The sequence below is a fragment of the Rattus rattus genome, chromosome 17 (assembly GCF_011064425.1).
Source record: "Rattus rattus isolate New Zealand chromosome 17, Rrattus_CSIRO_v1, whole genome shotgun sequence".
Classification (NCBI taxonomy): Eukaryota; Metazoa; Chordata; class Mammalia; order Rodentia; family Muridae; genus Rattus; species Rattus rattus.
In genome coordinates, this window is record NC_046170.1 from 15,485,953 (window position 1) to 15,507,303 (window position 21,351).

A 21,351-nucleotide genomic window follows, 5' to 3' on the forward strand; every position below is an offset into this window, starting at 1 on the left:
TGTCTCAAACAAAACAAAACAACACAAAACAGAAAACTCATGAGCTTTCTGCTGAGTGCTGGGATTATAGATGTGTGCCTGACTTAATTAATTTTTGTTTTTTGGGACAGGGTTTCTCTGTTTGTAGACCTAGCTGGCCTCAAACTCACAGAGATCAATCTGCCTCTGCTTCCAGAGTGTCAGGATCAAAGGCATGCAGCACCACCACCTGGCTGTGCCTGGTTCTTGGGTGGTTCTATTCTGTCCTGAGACAGCGTTTCACACAGGCAAGACTGATTTCAAACCTGTAATAGAGGCAAGAATGATTGTGAACTTCTGATCCTCCTGCCTTCGACAAGGGCAACCACAGTGAATTTATGAAGTATTGGGAATTAAACCTAGGGCTTTATGCATGCTAGGCGAACACCCTTCCACCTGTGTCTCCCCCATTCCCTCTCTGTGTGTGTGTGTGTGTGTGTGTGTGTGTGTGTGTGTGTGTGTTATACATCTTGTGTGTGCCGTACCCACAGAGGCCAGAAGAGGGCGTGGGATCCATTGTTAAACTGCCTAAACTGCCCAATGTGGGGGCTAGGCACACACACACACATACACACACACACACACACACACACACACACACACACACACACACACATATAAATGCTTGCATGTGTGGAAGTCAGAGAGTAACTTGCCAGAGTCAGTTCTCTTCCCAACTTGTGGTCACAGCAAGCAATTTTACCCATTGGACCGTCCTGCTGGTATCTGATGCAGGATCTCATGTAGCCTATGGGGGACTCAAGTTCATTATGTAAAGGGTGACCTTGAATTCCTGATCCCTCAACCTTTACCTCTCAAGTGCCAAGGTGACAAAAACAAGCCCCACGCCTGTTTTATGGGGTGCTGGGAATGGTACCCAGGGCTCCATGCATGCGGGGCAAGCCCTCTGCCAGCGGAACTATGTCCCCTGTGCTTTTACGTCTGGCTATGCCTGCGTGTTCCCATGGCCCTGTGTGAGTGTGGTGGTGAAACTCCAGACCTGTTCTCATAGGTGAGCAACATGGTCTGGCCACAGCTATATCCCAGAAGTGGAAAACCCTTGACTTCCTCACACTCAGCACCACTTCAGAGTTCACAGAGCAAAAAAGTAACTACAAGGGCAGCCACCCAGGGACTAGGAGTGACCCTGCCGGCCAGGTGTAGGATTCTTTTGTGAAAACAGGGACCCCTATCTTTCCAGGAGGAACTAGAGCACCCCTTTCTCTTTGGCTGGCAGCACCCACAGTTGAAATCCTTGCTTATCTTCTGTGCTGGGTGTGTGCCCACTTTCCTCAGAGGCCCACCCAGCTGCCAGGCGACTCTGGAGCCTAGCATTGCCCAGCTCCACCTTCCGTGGCCCGGGATGTGGCTGGCGAAGCCCAGATGTTTAAGCCCTCCCTCCCCCACCGCCGCTGGCATCCTGGCAAGCAATGCCATGAGCTTGCTTCTCGCTCTCTAACACCTGCATGGGAAGAACACACCTGCTGCCAGCTGTAGCCAGGTGGGCAGCTGGCAAGGAGGAATGTGGGGGATTCCAGCTGTGACACCCCAGCTGTGCCCAACCCCCTGGTAGCACCCCCCTTTCTCAATTTCTTCAGGGCCAGGTGTGCCCTCAGATCTGGGCTCTGGGAGACAGAAAGGCTGGGCTACTACTCTGCTTCTCTGTGAGAAACATCCCCTCCAGCTGCCAGCTGTGAAGGCTCAGACTATGGTGACTCTGTATCTGTGTATTGTGGGGGTACCCTCGGGATCAAAAATGGTCTGAGTGAGGGGTAAGCTGAGTGCAAATTTGTGTGAATACAAGGGCAAGAGCTTGGCTTCTGTGGGTGTAGATGGACATAGTGAGTGTGTAACTCTAAGGGAAAGTACACTGGAAGATGCTACGGTGTGAGTTTCAGTGTATGGACTGGAATATGGATGTTGTGTGTGAGTGGATGAAGGGCTAGACTGTGTGTGCAAAGATGGGGGCGAAAGCTCTTGTGTGCAGTGGATGTCATGTGCCTAGATGAAAAATGGATGGATGTGTGTGTGTGTGTGTGTGTGTGTGTGTAAGGTTTTGTGTGGCATGGAATGGACTGTGAGTATATGCGACAGAGAGAGGAGGGATGGGTGTTACTGTAGAACGGCGGTGTATGAATATAGTATTGGTGTGTGAGCACAACATGGGCGTTACTACTGTAAGTGAAGAGTAGAGTGTGTATGTGCAAGTGAAAGGATGTGTGAATGAGGGATAAAGTGTGGTGTATATGTATGGAGGGGTTGTTGGTGGTGGTGGTGTGTGTGTGTAGGGTTATTTTCTAGTGTATGTGCAGGGTTGATGGTGTGTTATGTGTATCTGAGGAGTTGATGTGCATGTGTGTTTGTGTAAAGGGTTCATGTATGTGTTTATAAGGTTGATATTGTGCAGTGTGTATGTGCATGAAAGGTTGCTGTTATGTAGTATGTGTATGTTGCTGTAACGTGTGATGTACATGTATGGAGGGGTTGTTGTTGTTGTTGTTGGTGTGTGTGTGTGTGTGTGTAAAGGGTTGATACTGTGGTATGTGACTGTAAGGGTTTTATGTTATATTGTGTGTGTGTTTACAGGGTTGATGTTGTCTAGTGTATGTCCAGGGTGGATGGTGTGTTTGTTTGGAGGGTCCATGCATGTGTTTACAGGGTTGATATTGTGCAGTGTGTGTGTGTAGTGTGTGTAGGGGTGATGTCTGGAGTGTGTGTGTAAGAGGTTGATGTTAACTGGTATGTGTGTGAAGGGTTGGTGTTGTGCAGTATGTGTGTATAAAGGTTTGATGATGTCTGGAGGTGTGTGTATGTGTGTAAAGGGTAGATGTTTGGTGTGTGTGTATGTGTGTGAAAGGTTGATGCTGTGCATGTGTATTTGTGGGTTAATGTTTAGTGAGTGTGTGTATATGTGTGTGTGTGTAGGGTTTTATGTTATTGTGTGTCTGAGTCAAGATATTGTGTATGTGTGTACACGCAGGATTGTTGTCTGCTGTGTGTGTGAAGGAGTTAAACGCCCCCCCGCCCCGCCCAAAGCCTTCCATCTTCTGTCTCTTCTCCCAGCCATCCAGATCGTGGGTCTTCTCAGTCCTGGCCCCTCCTGGATCCATCTGTCTCCTGGTCTCCTGGGTTCCCCTTTCTGGGGCCATCCTGCTCCCCGGCCTCTTTAGTCCCCAAATCACTCCCAGCCCCCAGTTCTCACTGTACCCCTAACTCCATATAGCACACACTTCCAGCCCCCTTCTTGTCTTGGAGCCCCTCCCCCTCCTCTGTGGCAGCCCTGAAACTTTAACCGGGTGTTAAAAGTTTCTGTTTACGAGAAGCCCTTGAATTTTTAAGGACATATCAATTCCCTCCCTCTGCCAGGTCCTTGCATCCTTGCCTCACAGGCAGATACTGTGGGTGCAGGGAGAGGCCTGGATCACCGCATGGCATCCCAGGGACCATGGTCCCAAGCAGAATGACAGGCATACCATATCCCCCCTGGATGGCTTCAGGCACAGAGACCCTGCTCCCTGATACACAAGCACACATATCTATTTAGTAACACAGATGAATTCAGGCTGAGGTCTTCAGGCAAGCATGTCCACCACTGACAGGCAGTCCTTAGTGCAGACAGACAGACAGACAGACAGACAGACAGACACACCACACCACACACACACACACACACACACACACACACACACACACGGAGTTTTGTGTTTTGAGATAGGGTCTCAAGTAGCCCACACTGGCCTCCAGCTTGCTGTGTATACAAGAATGACCCTGAACTTCTGATCCTCCTGCCTTTGTCTTCAGAGTGTTGAGACGGTAAGGTTGTGCCACCATGACTGGAGATTGAAGCCAGGGCTTCATGGATGGTAGAAAGGCACTCTACCCACGGAACCACACCCCCAACTCCTACACTGTTTTCACATACATAGACACAGAAGCACAGCATGTCACATGCACACCAGCTATGCACACATACACACTGACATGGTCTGACACATGGAAACATACCTGATACATTCTGACCATACACAGCTATGGACTGTGTAGACAGGATGACCTTGAGTTTGAACATATAAAATATGTTACATGGGCTAACATACAGGCACATACCTGGCATCCAAGAAAGGCATCCAATGCCTGGTGCACAAACACATATGCTCACATCCAGTTGGGCATGTTAGCATTGTCTGATTCACACAGCTATTTACCCACTGAGATGCTCTTACGTACACTCACTGACACGGGCTGACACACACAGACCCATATCCTGGACACAGAGATCCATCCTTGGCCTGCTCTGGCACACACAGATCTTCTCTATCGGATGGGTCCCACAGGAAAACAAATGCATGTGAAGCCTTCTCACAGGCAGTCCTTCTGTGACCTCTGGACACTTACCTGCTGGGACACACACACACACACACACACACACACACACACACACGGAAAACATGTTACAGATCTCCAGTGTGGCTGCACTGATATGTTGGGTCAGTGCTGACACACCCCGATGTCCTGTGGCCTCACCTCCTGTCAGTCACACTCATATCTCCATCAATGATCAGTGTTCCCTGTCCCACCACGTCCCCTGTGTTTCGCCTAGAGAGGTGGAAGACACCTTTGCTGACTCACAGACACATCCATGGGTACAGCCACACCCACGCCACTACTCAGAATATACTGAGTACAAAAAAAAAAATTGGCCTTGCTCAGACCCACACCAGACACCCCAGGCACATCGCCTGCCACCCTATCTCAGAGGTTTTAGGACAAGGGGCATAGCATTCAGGGACATTTATGCACACACATCCTTGTACCTTGTCAGCCCCTACACACTCACCCACGCACACCTGGGCACCTATACCACCCCCCATTAGACAATGCATTACTGAGAATTGCCACAGCTCCTTGGCTCAGGAGGCTGACAAGGTGCTGGCTGCACCTGGCAATGGGAAGGAGCTGTGCCTTGCTAGGAGCTGCCTGGGGACTGAGGCACAGCCTTCCCACCCAACGTAGGGTCACCCAAGAGTTCTCTGTGCCCTCCTTCAGAGTGTCCAGCACCGTCTTCCCCACTTCTTCCTTCCCTCCCTCCCTCTCTGTGAAGGTTTTCCCTTTCTCCCTCTGTTCCTTGCTTGTCTTTTTTGAAACAGGGTTTCAGTATACAGGCCAAGCCAGCCTCGAACTCTGTAGCTCAGGCTGGTCTACAGCTCAGTCTTAACCTTCCTCTTGGAGCTTCTGAGGGATTGCAGACATTTGCCAACCCACCCCGCCCCACCCCACCTCATTCCCAGCTCTAGTGGAAGTGGGGGGTCCTGGGCCTGCAACAGGGGCTGGAGCTTCACCACAATACAGATAATGTTCCTAAGTCCCAGGATACGTGGAAAGGTACGAGAGACATATGAAGGCTAAGGGTGTGTGTGTGTGTGTGTGTGTGTGTGTGTGAGAGAGAGAGAGAGAGAGAGAGAGAGAGAGAGAGAGAGACAGAGACAGAGACAGAGACAGAGACAGAGACAGACAGACTGACTGACTGACTTGGGAGAGTCTACACAGAACCTGCCAGCTGTTTTGCTATCAGGATTGTAGATCAGCGTACCCTAGGCCTGGGGTATATTTGTGCAACACAATGTGTGATATGTGCAGTGTGTGCCCCTGTACAGTGATACTTTGTGTCCTTTGTATGGGGGCTCCCATGTGTCAGTGTCACCCTGTGTCTGGGTTGCCACAGCTGTCTTCCAAGATATTTTGGCTTGGCTGTGTGTTGGTGTGTCCTTGTGTGTCCGGGGTGTGACAAGGTATGGCTATGTGATCCTGTGTGTGTCAGTATTCTGCAGGGACGTGTGTGGCACGTGCATGTATGTTAGTGTGGCTCTCAGCGTCGGTCTGCATTGGGACATGTGACAGTAGGTGGTGTGTGGCTCTTGCTCGTGTCTGTGCCCGGTGTGCACCGCCGTCTGCTGTGACTCCATGAGGAATAGTCCCTGCGTTCCTTCGTGACATTTGTGCCCGTCCAAGCCCTGCTGCGTGTCAGCGTGTGTCGGCGCCCGAACGCCGGCCAGCACGTGTCGGGGCGGCCGCGTCGGTGTGCGTCCCCGCGTGTATGTGTGTGTGCGTGTGTGCGTGTGTGCATGTGTGCGCGCCGGCCGCGCTCACCCGCACCGCCCGCCCCTCCCCGCGCCCCTCCTCCCGCCCGCGCCGCCCGCCCGCTCCCTCTCCCCGGAGTGCGCCGCTTCCAAACTTTGTCTAAACTTTCACTTTCACAGCGCGGCGGCGGCGGCGGCGGCGGCGGCGGCGGCGGCGGCGGCGGCTGCGGCGGCGGCGGCGGCGGCGGCGCCCGCGGCGGCGGCGGGGGCTGCGGCGGCGGCGGCGGCGGCGGACGCGAGGCAGCGGCGAGAGCGCGGCGGCGGCCTGGCCTGCGGGGCCGAGCCTGTGAGCGCGGAGCGGCGGCGGGCCGAGCGGGGCCGCGGGCGGGCGGCGCCGCGCGGCGGAGGCCGGAGCAGCGGAGCCGGAGCCCGGAGTGCCAGCCAGCGCGACGCCGCCTGCCGGGCCTGCCCTCGCCGCGGCTGGCCTCCGCGCTCGCGCCCGGGCGCCCAGCGATGTACTCCCGTACTGCCTCACCCAGGTACCGGCTGCCCCCCGCGCCCCGGGAGGGCTGGCTGGGGTCCCGCGGGCGCGCGGGCAGCGGGCGGGGCGCGGGGCGCTGCCCTGCAGGGGGCGCGCGGCGGGAGTGCGTGGAGAGGGGCGGGGGGCGAGCGCGCGCGGCGGGGCGCGGCGGACAGCGGACCCCTGCTGCTGCGCGGCGACGCGGCGTGGTGGCAAGCGCGGGCGGGCAGGGTGACACGGCGGCAGGAGGCAGAGTGGCCCCGGGGCGCCGGGGAGCACGGGCGGGCGGCGTTCCCTGCGCGCGGCGCGGCGCTGCCGCCCCGGGGTGGCAGTGGCGGGCGTGTGGGCAGCTGCTCTGCGTGCGGCTGGGGTGCCCCGGGCGGCCCGAGCGGCCCGGGCGTCTCCCCAAAGTCTTTGTTCAGGCCTCGCATGGGAGCGGGGCTGAGAAAATGGCGGGGCTCCCAAATTTCGGAGGGGCAGGGGAGGGGAGGGAGGGACGGGCGTGCTGCCAGCCCGGGCCGCGCCTCTCTGCGGATCCTGGACGTTTGCAGACGCGGCTCCCCGGCCCCAAACTTTCCTCCGTGCAAACTTTCCGGTCTCAAAGACCAGGACCGCCGCGGCGTGGACCTGGAAGTGTCCCGAGGAATCCCGGTCCGCCACCCGCAGGCGGGAAGGGGGGAAGCAGCGGTGGCCACCGCAGGTCGAACCTGTTGGGATCAGCCGTCGGGTCAGCCTCCGGCACAGCAGCGCCGACCTTGGCGTGCTTCGGGAGCGCGAGCGCGAGAACGCGTCCCGCCTCCAGCGAAGTTCCCTGCGCAGTGTATAGCGGAGGCTGAGGCCTGGAGCATGCCTGATCTGCCACCCCTCTCTTTCTAGCTGAGACTCCAGGCTCTGAGAGGGCACTAGCCAGACCAGCCCAGATCTAGAGGGGCCCTCACAGCTCTATCTGCAGAACCAGACCAGGGCAGGTGACAGATTTCAGCAGGCAGAGGGGATTTGTAGAGGTTGTCTAGTCTTGCATGCTGGCCAGGCCTGTCTGTGGGAACTCTCTAGGCCAACCCTGAGTCCCTAATGGCCCCCTTTGCTAGAACCAGAGCCCTTTCAGACGAGTGCTGAAAGTGCCACCACCTTAGAGTGGGAACACACACCCATGGTGTATATAAATGGCCAAGTATACGAAGAGCATGCCAGGATGTTTTGAAGGGCAAGAAGGTATATGCAGGTGGATTGCAGTTCCAACGACACAGCGCTCTTGTAGTCCCAGGTACTAGTTGTCTGTGTGTTTGTGTGTCTAGAATCTGTATGTGACTCCTGTAGGCTGGCAGTGGCCAGACTTCGTGGCACAAACACAGATGACCGGGCGAGATGATGTGTCTTCCAGTATAAATCACACGCAAGTGTGTGTCACTGGAGGAGCCCATGCTCGCCTGTCCTGCAGGCGTTAAGAGCCAATCTGACCACCATGGGTCTGTTCCTTCAAGTTGTCAGCTACCCTATGTTGGGTTCCCCGCAGGAGGACCTGGTCAGCTATCTAGGTCTGAGCTGCGGCTACCTTCAGGGTGATTGGTGATCTGCTCATCTCTATGGCTGTGTAGTGGGACAAAGACCCCATGTTCCAGCAGCTACCTCATCTACCAAGCTGCTAGCCTACCTCCACTCTAACCTCGCCAGACATCTGGGCTTGCCCCCTCCTCACCCATGGGTCAGGTGAAGCACCCACCGTTGGAGAGAAAATACCAGCTGATACGCTGGTGCCAAGGCTACGGAGGGACTGGGATGGCCCCCAGATTTGGGGTGATGGCCTCGGCTTGGCTCTGTGGCACTCCAGAAGGGAATACGGGCTCCAATCTGTGCGTGTTACATCTTGCACATGCCAGGCTGCCTGGGAGGGGAGTGGGCACAATCTCACCAGTCTGCCAGCCCTGCATGGTGGGCAGGGAAACCCCTTTGCTTAGGGTCCTTGGCAGCCTTCGGTCATCAGGGTCTGGCTGTCCCTGCCTCTCCGCCATGTCTCTTTTCGCAAACCTTTCTACTGCCATAGTTTGCCTCCCATCTTTGCTTCTCCAACAACCTCTTTCGCTGGCTGGCCTTTTTTTTTTTTTTTTTCCTTTCTTTCTTTCTTTTCCTCTATCTCCGCTCTTTGTCTGTTCCTTGTCATCTCTGTCCTTCTGTATTTCTAGCTGTCCCTGTCTCTGGTTGGCTCTGGCCTCCCCCCTTTCACTCTTGGACTCTCTCTATACCCCCTTACCCCCTCTCCCTTTTCTTTCTTTTTTTTTTCAAACCAGAATTGGCTTCAATTTTAAAGTCAATAAATGATTGAACAGAAGCAAGCTTGGAGCAGCAGGGCTTGGTGGGGCGGGCAAGAGGAAGGGTAGTGGGGAGGATCTCCTAGAAAAGAGAAACTGATCCAGCGGTGGGTGGGGTCATTGCTGGAGCTGCTGAAGTTCTTCACAGCCACACGCCTGGGTCTCAGGTGGACATCAGGAATCAGATGGACTTGGTGGGCCCCTCAACAACGGACACACACACACACACACACACACACACACACGTATTATCGCCGCCAAGGGGAGATCATAAACATTGTATTCACCTTGACATCTAGACACATAACTCTTGTCATACACTTCAACACACGTGTGCCCCTGGGGATGGGATACGTGTATTCATTCACGTAAGTTCAGACATGAAAACCTCCCTGTGAAATAGCCACCAAGGCAAAACCGTGTGCCTGTGTTCCTAAACACCAGCGCTTGCACGTATCAATCTCAAGACAAGCCGTGTGGATATGCCACAGAGTTACGGTACCTGTGGCACAAACTGGGCCCACAGCAGGTGTGGATGTACTCACAAGGCTGAGGACGGAGGGCAGTGGGCATACGTCTTTACATGGAGACATGACATCATTGGCTTTCAAGTTGTGAACGAGACTTTCTCTAATACTTAGATACACACTCATGCCTTCCCATTCCTGGCCGCGAGAACATATATGCTACTATGTAGACAGTTGCAAACACACACAACGACACACATGGGCGTACACGGGATCACCCCTGGACGGGCACCTCTGCCAAGCTTCCCCACGGTAGTCGTAGAACTTATGATCTTGCACAACCGTGTACCCTCTTGAAGGTGAGCTGGGCCTGCCCTTCCTCTCTTCCTCGTCTGGCTTTTTCTGGCTCACTGTGACCATTCTTCTGTCCCTGTAAACTGTAGATTGCTCTTTGTTCGTGAACCAACTGGTACTCATGGCTCATTTTTACATTCGTTGATAATGGATGTCTTGCTGTGTAGCCCAGGCTGGCCTTAAGCTTACAGTGGTCATCCTGGGCTACAGGGGTGAACCACCATGCTCTATCTTGCTAGTTTTGCTTTTGTTTAGGGACACGCAGCCCAGGCTAGCTCTGCATTGAAGATAGCCTTAAACTCTTGACCCCCTTGTCTCCACTCTTAAGAGCTTGGATCACAGGTGTGAGCCACCGTGCCCGGAGCTGCCAGCTTTTCTCTCCGTGGCTCTAGCGTCACACACCTCCTATCCCTAACATAAAAATGAGACAACACAGGTTGGGTCACTTTGGGTACCAACCACACTGGGGTCCTGCGAAATGCTCCAGTGGTGGGCCTGGCTGAATTCAGAGCCATGGCTCGGTTGAGTTAATAATACATCCCCAAAAGGAGCTTGGGTTCTTGGCCTAGACATGAGTGTCTTATGCAGTTTCTGGGGCTGCCAGATGGAGGTGTGGGGGCAGAGGTCAAGGACTAGTCAGCAGGGGGTTTAAGTTTCCTCTCTGCATCTCCTGGTCTTGGGACTTCAAGGACAGGGTTTTCCTGGTCTGTGAAGTTCATGTATATCTTTTAGTCTGTAATGCAACTCACTGTCATGCTGGGCGTGTGATGTGTGCTTGAGAAGTGTCCCTGTCATCATCCGGACCCTCCCTGCATAGAGAAGGTTGATCATGAAAGTGAGAAAAGAGTGGAGTCCTTTGCCACTGTGGCAATCCCCATGTTCTTCCTGGAAGAGGAAGCATGGACTTGGAAGGAAGGGCAGGGCTCAGCTCTTTTCCTCTTATTGGGGTCCTGTGGGCTAAGCTGAGGGTGTCAGACATCACAGTAGGGCAAGGTGAAATGAGGAGAGGGCCTTCCCTGTCTAATGGGAACCAGCTGTCTCTTGGTAAAGAGAGCACACGTGGGTCTGGATGGAGCCCGGACAAAGCCTGGAGACTTAGTTCATCGCGTTAGTGACTTAGAGATGTCCTCCCTGCTCCAAGCCACTTACAAGTCTACACCGCTTGTGATGGGGATCCGCCATAGGACAGAACTCTGCGTGTGTACTTGACAGTGATGGCTATGGGCAAGATCCTGAGGTGACTCTGGATCCAAATGTTTTTGTTTTCTTTTCTTTTCTTTTTTTCCGGACCTGGGGACCAAACCCAGGGCCTTGTGCTTGCTAGGCAAGCGCTCTACCACTGAGCCAAATCCCCAACCCCTGGATCCAAATGTTTTAAACTGCAAAGATTCTCCGTCCCCAGGAATGGGGCTGGAGTTGGGGGTCTTGCACTACCTTTTCTCCAGTTGATCAAGACAGGCAGAGAAGAGCCCTGTCTACTCCCTCCAACTTGGTACTGGCATACAGCGTCAGTCTCTGGTAAGCCTGGTCAACGGACAAGAGGGGTGTCTATTCTCCTGCCTCCAAAGTCCTGGGTGTGGGGTCAGGAGGATGAAGGGATGGCTGCCAGGGCTCTCAAGACTCCCATATTGTGATCAGCGTGCCGGGTGGCCTTCCAGCCGCCATGTCATCGGGACCCCCTATGACCGTGTGGGCGTTCTTTTTCTGTTGTTTTCTGAGTCTGTTGATAGGTGCTACCTGCATTTGACTTTAAGGACCGTCTCACGTTTTCTCTCTTCTGTATTTGGTGACAGCGTGGCTGAGGTGTGCATCACCATGCTCGTTCATGCCTTGGTGGCACGTCCTTGTCCAGGCCTTGGATGACACTGTAGCTGTCACAGTTACCACCATTGTGGCTGTGTTTCAGAGTGGAGTGAATGTGTCACAGTGACAAGCAGTCCCTCCTGCAACAATGGATTGGCCTGTGTTTCTCTGGAAGGAAAGCAGTCGTTGCTAAGTGTGTGTCGGCAGCTCACACATGTGTCAGCCTGCACTCACATACATGCCAGCATGTGTCTGTGTGTGCCAGCCCCCCACCCCGCCCCATGTCGTTGCATACCCCGGGCTTGTCCCTGTGACTGCTGTGTCTTACCACATGGTCCCCCTCTCAGTCACTCCTTGGCTTCCAGGCGTCATGCATGACGCCCATGATGTCCCCAGCTTAGCAGCTGGAAGCAGGCTGGCCTCTTGTCCCTTCCCATGAGGTTCTGTGGCTGTGGTGGCCCTGCTGTGGGCCCTGCTGTCCTCTGCCTGTCGTGGACAGAAGCTCATTGTGCAGGCAAGGTGCGGGTGTGTTGAGGCCGCCCATAGACCTCCCTCTGTCTGTTCAGTGCACATTGATTTTGGCTTCTGCCTGCGGCTGCCCTGGCCTGAGCAGCTGGGTGTGCGGCTGTCTGTGGGCCTGGGGCCACTGTCCTATGGCCCTCATCACCCTACTGCCACGCTTGTCTTGGGGTCCATACCCCAGAGCCACCAGGTATGCCTGGAAGGCTCTGAGGGTTCAGATTTGGAAACTGAGGTCCCCTTTCCTTCCCCCTTTCTCCAGCTCTTTCCTCTCTCCCTCCTCCATTCCTCCCCCTCCCGCTCCCTCTCTCCCTCTCTCTCCTGCCAAACGCATCTTGGCTCTCTCTGAATATCTCTCCTCCTCGATTTTTGGCTCCAGCTCTGGGCTCACTCACTAAAGGAAGAAGGGCTAGCTCCCCACCCCCAACCCCTTCCTCAACACCTCCCCCTCCTCAGGAGCCCCTCTGAGGGCGGGAGCAGCCTCTAGCAGGGGCCTGGGCCCCAGAGTAGGCTTGGCCAAGGGGGGCCCAGGCCCAGAGGGTGAAGGGATGAGGGGGATTGGGTCTGGCAGCCCGAGGGGACAGTGGGCTGGGTGGCTATGCTGCCAGGTTGAGCAGGCGGGCAGGGAGGGGTCGGGGGCACAGAGCTGGGGTGTCTGGCTTCTGGTGGGGCTGGCAGGCCTCTGTGAGGCGCAGCTGTGCCCAGAACTCAGAGTCGCGTTTGCCACCACTACCGATGTGGCTGCGCCAGCCAGAGAGGGGAGGTGGGTATCGGGCACTGCGGCTCTGTGCAGCCAATCAGAAGCTGGGTTGCACTGGGGAGCTTTCTACCCACCAAACCCCACCCCGAAGGGAGCTGAGGGTGGCGGGCAGCAGTGGGCAGGGGTCAGTGCCCACCTCCGCTGATGGGACCCAGTTCTCTCACCAAAGCGGTGCCAGCATTCCTAGCACAGGTTTGACCAGAGTGGGGTCTATGTGTCCCCACCTGTCTGTAAGATAAGCTGGAGGAAGGGATGTTTCTGAGGTGCATTCGATGCCACTCCGGTGTCGCAGGAGGTGACTTTTAGTCTGAAGCCCAGGGGAGAAAGGGCACAAACCATTCAGGTGGGTCCAGGAAAATACCGGCTTCAATGCAGTTGTCTGGTGGGGGAGTTTATTCTGGGTCTGTCTCATACAAAGTCATACACTCACTGGCACGGGCAGGCACAGAGAGTCACATTGGCAACCCATCAGGCATAAACATGTGTGCACACGCACACACACAGACGTGTACATACAAAGAGACTCCCCCCCACCCCCAGACACCTACAGATACCCAGCCGCACCCTAGCATATCAGTGCGCATGACAGGCAAGGAGCCACGTGTGGGTGGAGATACACGGGGACTCACAGTCACACAACCACACGCTGTGAAGCACAGTCCAGACCACAACCAGCCAACACACAGGAACCCACGGAACCCACAAACACATGCACATAGTGACATAGCACACATGATCATCACCATCATACACACACACACACACACACACACACACACCAGACTCAGGAACATGCCTGCACACACACTTGAAATAACACTCTTACACACACGGGCATGGATGTATTCCTCAGCCCACTACTTCAGAGTGATTTTACCCAACATGAAATGTCTGGAAACATTCGGTTGGCTCACATAAAGGGGCGTCACAGGCAATGAGTGGGTGGAAGCCAGGGACACTGCTCAGGTCACCCTGTCACAAAGAACAATTCCAGCCCCAATAAGGTCTGAAATACTACATTGCAAACTCATCCAGTAATAAACACGTAGGTATCGCTAACACTCCACACCCATGGTACACCGATGCATATCACGCGTAAGTAAGACAAAAAGGTTGGCCAGCACAAGGTCACACACAGATCTGGACATTGTCCCCTGTGCAGCCACACACATGTGAACCCAGGCAGAGTGACACTGGTATATTATTAGTTTGCACTTGGCCCCAGCAGGGCCAGGTTAGAAATAGGCCCCCAAATGAGAATACCCTCACTGGGGCCACATTGCTGGATGACTGAGTCACATGACTGAGTCAGCCCTGACCTGTCCTGTTAGAATTTGGAGCCTTGGCTCGCTAGCTTGTCTTGCGGGATATGTCCGTGTGTGCCCAGGATTTTGCTGGTTTTCTGAACCCGAGAGCTGAGGCATCGACTCTCATTGCCTTGCAGGCATAGAGAACAGAAAATGGGATGAAGCTAAATTCTGAGATGCCTCCTTTGTGGGGTCTAATTCTTTGGCCTTTCTTCCATTGCAGTGTTGGGCCCGAACTCAGGCCTCATATGATGCTGCCCTTACTCCAACCCTCTAGCTTTTGGTTCTTCTCTTCTGACTCCGAAAGAAGAAAAGAAAGCCATAGGTAGCAGAACAGTGGTGAGAGGAAGTTTTTTTTTAGAGGAATATGAAAATGAATATTTATCCTAAAAATTACAGCCAACGGTGAATGTGTACACAGAGGGCTTACCGTGTTGGCTCCTAGGCTAGATACCTCTGAGCACATGCCCTCGTTTTCTTGTGTGAGGCAAGGTTTACTCTGAGAGAGTAAGGCTTTTCAGGTTGGAACCCTGGGTCTGAGGTTAGGCTTTTGCTCTGTGACCCTAGACAAATCACTCAGCCTTTCTGGGTTTTATTTAGAAAGCGGGATTGTGGCAAACATGGGAGTGAACTCCCCCCCCCCCCCGGGCGGAGGACCGCACCCCGGGCCTTGCACCTGCTTGGCAAGCGCTCTACCTCTGGGCTAATGGGGGGGAACTTTTAACTTGTAGAAATATTTTTATTTTATGCATTTGCGTGTTTTGCCTGCATGTATACTTGTGTACCACATGTGTACCTGGCACCTAAAGAGGTCAGAAGTCAGAAGGTTCTGCATCCCCTGGCACTGGAATTAGGAATACTTGCAAGCCACCATGTGAGTGCTGGGTATCAGTATCGAACCTGGGTCTTCTACAAGAGTAATCATTAAGCCAACTCTCCAGCCCTAGGCGATGAACCCCTTCAATTCTAGTACTCCAGGAGGCTGAGGCAGGAGGATTGAGAGTTTCAGACCAGCTTGGTTTAAATAGCCTAGCCTGTCCCGGCCCTGCCCCTCTTTCTCTCTGTCTCTCTGTCTGTCTCTGTCTCTCTGTGTCTGTCTGTCTGTCTGTCTGTCTGTCTGTCTCTCTCCATGTGTGTGTGGGGGTTGGGAGGCTCACCTTTAATTCCAGCGCTTCAGAGGCAAAAGGTAGGAAGGTCTCTCTATGAGTTTGAGGCCAGACTGGTCTTCATAGGGAGTTCCAGCCCAGTCATGGTTGCATAGTGAGATCTCGTTTCAAAAAAACCCATAATGATAATAATAATAGCAACAACAACAACAACAACAACAACTAGATAAGACTGAGGACGAAAAGAGAGAGCAGAGCTGTATTAGGGTGTGAACTGGTTTGCAGAAAATGCTCTAAAATTGCACAGGAATATGAACGTATGCACTCGATCTTAAATACGCCAACACAAGATTGAGAGGAGCCTTATGCCGCGCAAGGATCAAGGATAGGAGGCCATGTGGTCTCTGCGGGGTTCCTGATCACCACTGTGTCGAGTTCTGCAGATGAGGCAGCCCTTCCCTTGGCCTTTGCCTGATTCCTGATGTGAAGTGTGCCTCAGCCTTAGCCCTGATTGTGCCCTCCTCATTACTCTGACCTTTGGGGTGTTCCGTTTAATGCTTATAATAAGAGTGGTCTTCCACACTTACACCACCACTAGTCAGGTCTGCCTTCAGCATAACACACCTCTCCCACACCTTGCTGGGTTGCCCAGCCAGAGCCTGTGTGCTAGGGGTACAGCCAGGGGGCCTGTGCATTCCTTTGACAAATATTTACCAGGCACCTCCTGGGTGCCAGGCCCTGTTCTAGGCCCTGGGGGCTCGGCATGGTGCAAAACCAGCAAAGGTGCCAGCCCCAGTGGGAAGGCAGACAGTGAGCCTGATAAACAAGGGTGTGTCCTGTCCTTGGGACTGTGCTAGGTGCTGTGGGAATGAGCTCGACAGGGCCCTCAGAGTGTAGGCAGTGCAGGGTTAGCAGAGGGGGTCTCCGTCACCCTTTCTTGGTCTGGAAGCCTGGAGGTTAAGGGTGTGGGGCCCCAGCACTCAACTATCTGCCAGAACCCAAGACTGATGGCCTCTCCATCTACAGCCATTCTCTCTGCATCTGTGTGATACAGCATATGGTGTCTACCTAAGACCTGGGGACAGAATGGCTGCACCTTCTCCTGTACAGAATTTGGGCTTGGGCAGGCACTGAAATTCTCATCCATGGCACTCTGAGCCGGGGGTAGGGTGGGGGCAACTGGTAGCCCAGAGTAGCACTTCCCTGGAGCCCTGGATTTAGCTCCTGGGGGTGGGCCTGGTTTATTTTTACCTCAGCCTGTCACCCTGGCAGCACCAGGCTACACCATCTTTGCAGAGTCTTGGGGTCCTGCCATACTTTTCGGGGGACCTGGTTTTGCATTCTGGGCCTCTCTCACTGAGCCACTAGACCCCTATATTCCTCAGATTCCCAAATCAAGGGCTCTAGGCAGGGGCCTAGGACAGGATCAATGCTAAGGGTTGGCAACCATCACACCCAGCCTGGTGGCATTTGGTTTGGCCCCCTGCCTGCCCCCACCCCCACCCTGTGCCTGGGCAGAGCCGAGCGGCTGCTAGTGCCAGTCTCCATTTCGGAGCTTGTGCGGGCGGGGTGGGGGGGCATGCTGGGCACCTCCAGTCCTCTGCCTGTCCCGTGCAGCCTGGGGCCTGATCCCCCCCATGCCCATTCCTTGGAAGGACTTGGAGCTGCTTTGCCTGCTGCCCCTTTGCAGCCTGGAGCTTGGCGAAGATGTCCGCCTGGCTTCCATCTTTCCCTAGTGTTCTTTCTTTCTCTTCATCCTTCTCTGCCTGCAATGGCTCACCATTCCTGGCATCACCTTCCTTCCCCTTCCCGTAGGCGCCAACCTCACTTCCAACCCCGCCATTGTTGGCTCTCTCTCAGCCTTCTCTGCTGCCTAGGGCTGGGACCAAGAATGGGGTTTTTGGGGGTGTGGGCATGTGGGCATTAGGGGCTTGCTAGTTACTTACCTGCATGTCTGGAATGGGCATGTTCTAAAAGCCAGTTGGCTGACCTGCCTCGTCATTTAGCCTCAAGGTGGGTAGAGCTAGACTTCGGCACAGATAGGGATTCTTTCCTTTCTGAATTCCCCCTAGGCCTTGTGCTAGCCTCTGGACATCCAGAAGACCAGAGTGGCTGTCATCTGCATGCCAGGCAGGTAAAAGGGAGTCATCATGGTGTGCCCACACCCTTCCCGTCAAGTTCCTCCTGGAGCTACTGGGATCCTGCTCTCCAGAGCCAGGATGGGGCTGACCAAGCCTGGTATTGGGGACTTGTGCCCCCCAGAGGGACAAGGGACGTTGGAGGAACCGGTTTACTACCCCCCTCCCCCAAGCCCGCTGCCCGAGTCTCTCTGCACTAAACAAAGTTTGCTAAGTAACTTCAAATGTTATTTGAGGACGGCCTGGCCTCAGCCCAAGGCGGCCCTGTGGAAACTTGTTTTTCGCTGCCGCTGCCGAGGCTGCAAGTATCAAAGACACACTTTCGGATGAGGGGGGTGTGCTTTCGTGCCTCTCCTCTTCTGTAGCAGGGGCTGGCCCTGAGCAGACGGACACTCAGGGTACACATATCTTCCTGGAGCATGCACACCAGAGACTGCAGTAAGTTAGCCATACCATGCAACACATACTGAGGAAGGAGGTCTGAAATATGTGTTCCTTGTGTGTGACACGGGGTACTGCCCCTTAGCCCGAGTCCCCAGAATTTTTCCAACCATGAGTCTTTGTCCCTTTGCAGTTGCTGCCATGAAGTTCAGATGCTCAGAGTAATTTTCCTGTTTTGGGGGCCTAGGCATACTTAGATAAGTCTCCCCAGCCTCAGTTTCCCTACCCATAGAGGGAAGCAGAGTAACTGGAGAAGCTGAGATCCACACTGACTAGAATTCCTGGATAGTGGCTTTGACCTGGCTGTTTTTCAGCTGTGTTTGGGGTTCCTGGTGTGTCCTAAGGGGTTGAACCCTCCAGGTCAGTTCTGAGAATGGGGCCTGTTATGTCCTAAAGGGTTGAACCCTCCAGGTCAGCTCAGAGCATGGGACCTGTTATTTGACCGAGTTTCTAGGAGGTGGCTGGCATCAATCCCATCCTGACTGTGACTATAACATGGTATGTACTGATCCCACCTTGAGGCCCTAACACCCTTCCAAGTCCCCAAGTCCCCTGAAATAACCTGTGTCAACCTTGCTGTCATGATTTCCTCTAACCTTCCCTGGCTTGCTTTTTTTTTTTTATTTTTTTTTATTTTTTAATGCTGGAGGATTTAATCCAGGGCCTTGATCAGGTCAGGCAGTGCCCCTCCACTGAGCTGCACCGCAGCTCTTCTTATTTTGCTCCTTCCTCTTTTCTCAGTCTTTCTTCTCCAGGTCTCCACGTCTTCTGCTAGGAGGTCAGAAGAGAGAAATGGTTATAGGGCATTACGTCAGCCAGGCCTCAGGTCCTCCATTCCCGGGAGGTCTTTAGTCACTCTCCTAGGGGCGGAGGTCACCTAAATACCAGCAAGGACTGGGCCATTGAGCTGACACAGTGGGGAGGCTTTGTCACATGATCTGTTCTGTCACCTCTGAGAGCTGCAAACTGGTGGACCCCCTGGAATATAACAAAAAGCCAAGATTTGAGGGGAGAATGGGAAGTCACCGCCATCCACCATGAGAGCTTACAACCCCCTCTGTCAAGTATATCCTCATGGAGGTGGGTTTGTAGGGTCCCCCAGTTCCAGCCTCACACACTGCTCATCTCCACTCACAGTCAATGCCCGCAACACCCGCCACCCGCAGTCTGTCGCGCGGTGACAGCCTGTCACAGGCACTGCCGCACACCGGCACAATCTGTCGTCCACGCACAGTCTCACACACAACCTGTCACACACACACACACACACACACACACACACACACACACACAGCACAGTCACACAGCCAGCCTCATGCGATCACACCAAGCGTCACAGCTTGTCACAGCCATAGATTCCTCACAATCAAAATAACAGCTAGGGACCCATCTCCAGAGCAGCTACACAGGGCATGGGTAGGCAGGCAGGCACCTGTGATCTGCCACCTTTCTAACATGAGGCAGCTATGCATAGCCTCTTTTACTGCAAAGGAAAGAGAGGCTATGAACCAAGCTGCCCTATGGGGCTAGACAGAGTAGTGGTAGAGAGACTAACCTGGTTACCCTTTCAGCCCCACTTCTACCCCACCCCAGCCCCCGGAACCCTCTGCTCCTAGGAATTCCAGGCGGGAAAAGGGAACCTGGTTATGAAACAACCTGCAGCTCTTGCTTAAGGGTCATCAAACTGTCCGTAGCTGGGGCGAGTTGAACTGTGCCAAGTTGAACTGTGCCCTCTAATCCAGATGCTCTCTGGCTCCAAATGGTGTTCTGATAGGCACTGGAATCGATGAAGTTCCACGCAGGGTGGTGTGCGCCTGCAATCCCAACACTCAGGCTGTAGATGCTGGGGCAGAGGAAGATTGCCACAGTGTGAGGCCAGTGTGGTATACATAGTTGCATACTAGGCTGGACCAGAGTGAGAATCTTGTCTCAGAAAAACCAAAACCCAAATCCAAACCAAGAAACCCAACCAGTCACCCCCCACTGATAAAAACAACCAAAGCGACACAAAAAGGGACTGCTGTGGGGCTATTGGAGGGCGTGAATCGAGGGTCTGAAAATGCGTGTGTATGGCTGGGGTGGCCATGTGGTTTGCCTGTGGCCTTGTTGGGATCCAGTTGGTAGACTCAGGCCCTCTCTAGCAGTAAGAAGTCTGTGCCAGGCGTGCACACGTGGCTGTAGAGGCACAGTGCCTTCTGGGTCTCACCACTGTGCCTGGTCAGGCCCCAGCATCTCTATGCATCTGCACCCCTACCCCCAGGGGCCCTCAGCGTTCCAGGGTGCTTCCGTCCTCCTTTCAGCCGCCTTCTTTAGCTTTCCCCTCCTTTGTTCCACCCCCGCCGGCTCCCGGGGCTTCCCCCATTGGAATTGCCTTGGCCAAAACCAACACTGCTCCGGACGACAACGCTCCGAAGCCTGCAGGGTGCGGGCCCTGCCCCTTTGGCCGACTCAGAGCCCAGATCCCAGCTCTTCTGGGTCTCACCAGCAACCCGGGCACACGTGGCCGCTGCTAGAGAGTAGGACGCACAGGCAGGGAACAGTATGCAATGCAGAATGCAGGCTCCCAAGACACCTCAGTAGGGCTTTTTGGACAGGCACACACCTAAACAGGATCCAGCTGTTTGGCTCCAACCAGTCTCTAGCGTCTGCGCATGTCTAGGCCTACCACCCCACAGAGGCTGCAGGGGGCACACATCCACATAAAGAAGCCCGGTGTCGGTGTCGGGCCTCGGAGTCCCGACACTCTCAATCCCTCCCCTGCGCAGGCAGAGGTGAGGAAGTCCTAGCACGCGCGTACTACAGTGAGCGTCCACGGAAGTTCCTGACCCAGGTGGTCTGTGTACTTGTAAGAGCCTCTAGTGCCCATGCTTGTGGCTCCAAGCGCACTTGGCACGCGTCTCCCAAGCCTGCACGTGAGTGTGTTTCACGTGAACCACACACCTGCCAGACCGCCTAGGGCACCTGGCTCCAAAACCGTATTCAGGTTTTTGTGGGGCAAGGGGTCAGGAGGGGCGACCCTAATTCGCACCTTTCCCTTTCTTTTAGAACACTTTTAGAACGCTCCCTCAAACAGCCATCCCTGAGGGCTCAGGTGAGACGCCCTAGAATGGCTGCTGCCCAGTGGTACTCCTGCCTGTGCAGTATTTCTATTGCAGTTTTACCATGTATGTGTGTGTGTGTGTATGTATGTATGTATGTATGTATGTATGTATGTATGTATGTATGTACTACTCCCTCTTCCGCTCCCTTTGTGTTTGGACTTTCCACCCCCACTAGACTTTGACCAAACATGCAAAAGCCTGGCAGGGACGAAAGGTTAAAGCGGGATGAACTCCCCTCTTTACTTCGGATGTTCCAGGTTTTTAAAGGCCGCGGACCTCTTCCTAGGACCGCCTCGGCTGCACGATTGGATCCTTCAACACTCCTCAAACCTAATCCGGGTGGTGGGTGCTGGAGGTCAGGGGACGTGTGTGCGTGTGTGTGTGTGTGTGTGTGTGTGTGTGTGTGTGTCTCAATTCACAAAGAGGCCATTTAA

At 54.3% G+C, this 21,351-nt stretch overlaps 1 protein-coding gene across 2 annotated transcripts in view; it reads left to right on the top strand.

Moving 5' to 3' along the window:
• Positions 1-6,452: 6,452 nt before the first annotated feature.
• Nfix (nuclear factor I X) overlaps positions 6,453-21,351 on the top strand; it is a 96,331-nt gene continuing 81,432 nt past the window's right edge. The window contains exon 1 of one of the 2 annotated variants that reach the window (XM_032887739.1): positions 6,453-6,634. The gene's annotated coding sequence lies outside the window, so the exon portion shown is untranslated. The remainder of the gene's footprint in view (positions 6,635-21,351) is intronic. The other variant, XM_032887738.1, reaches the window with a different exon arrangement.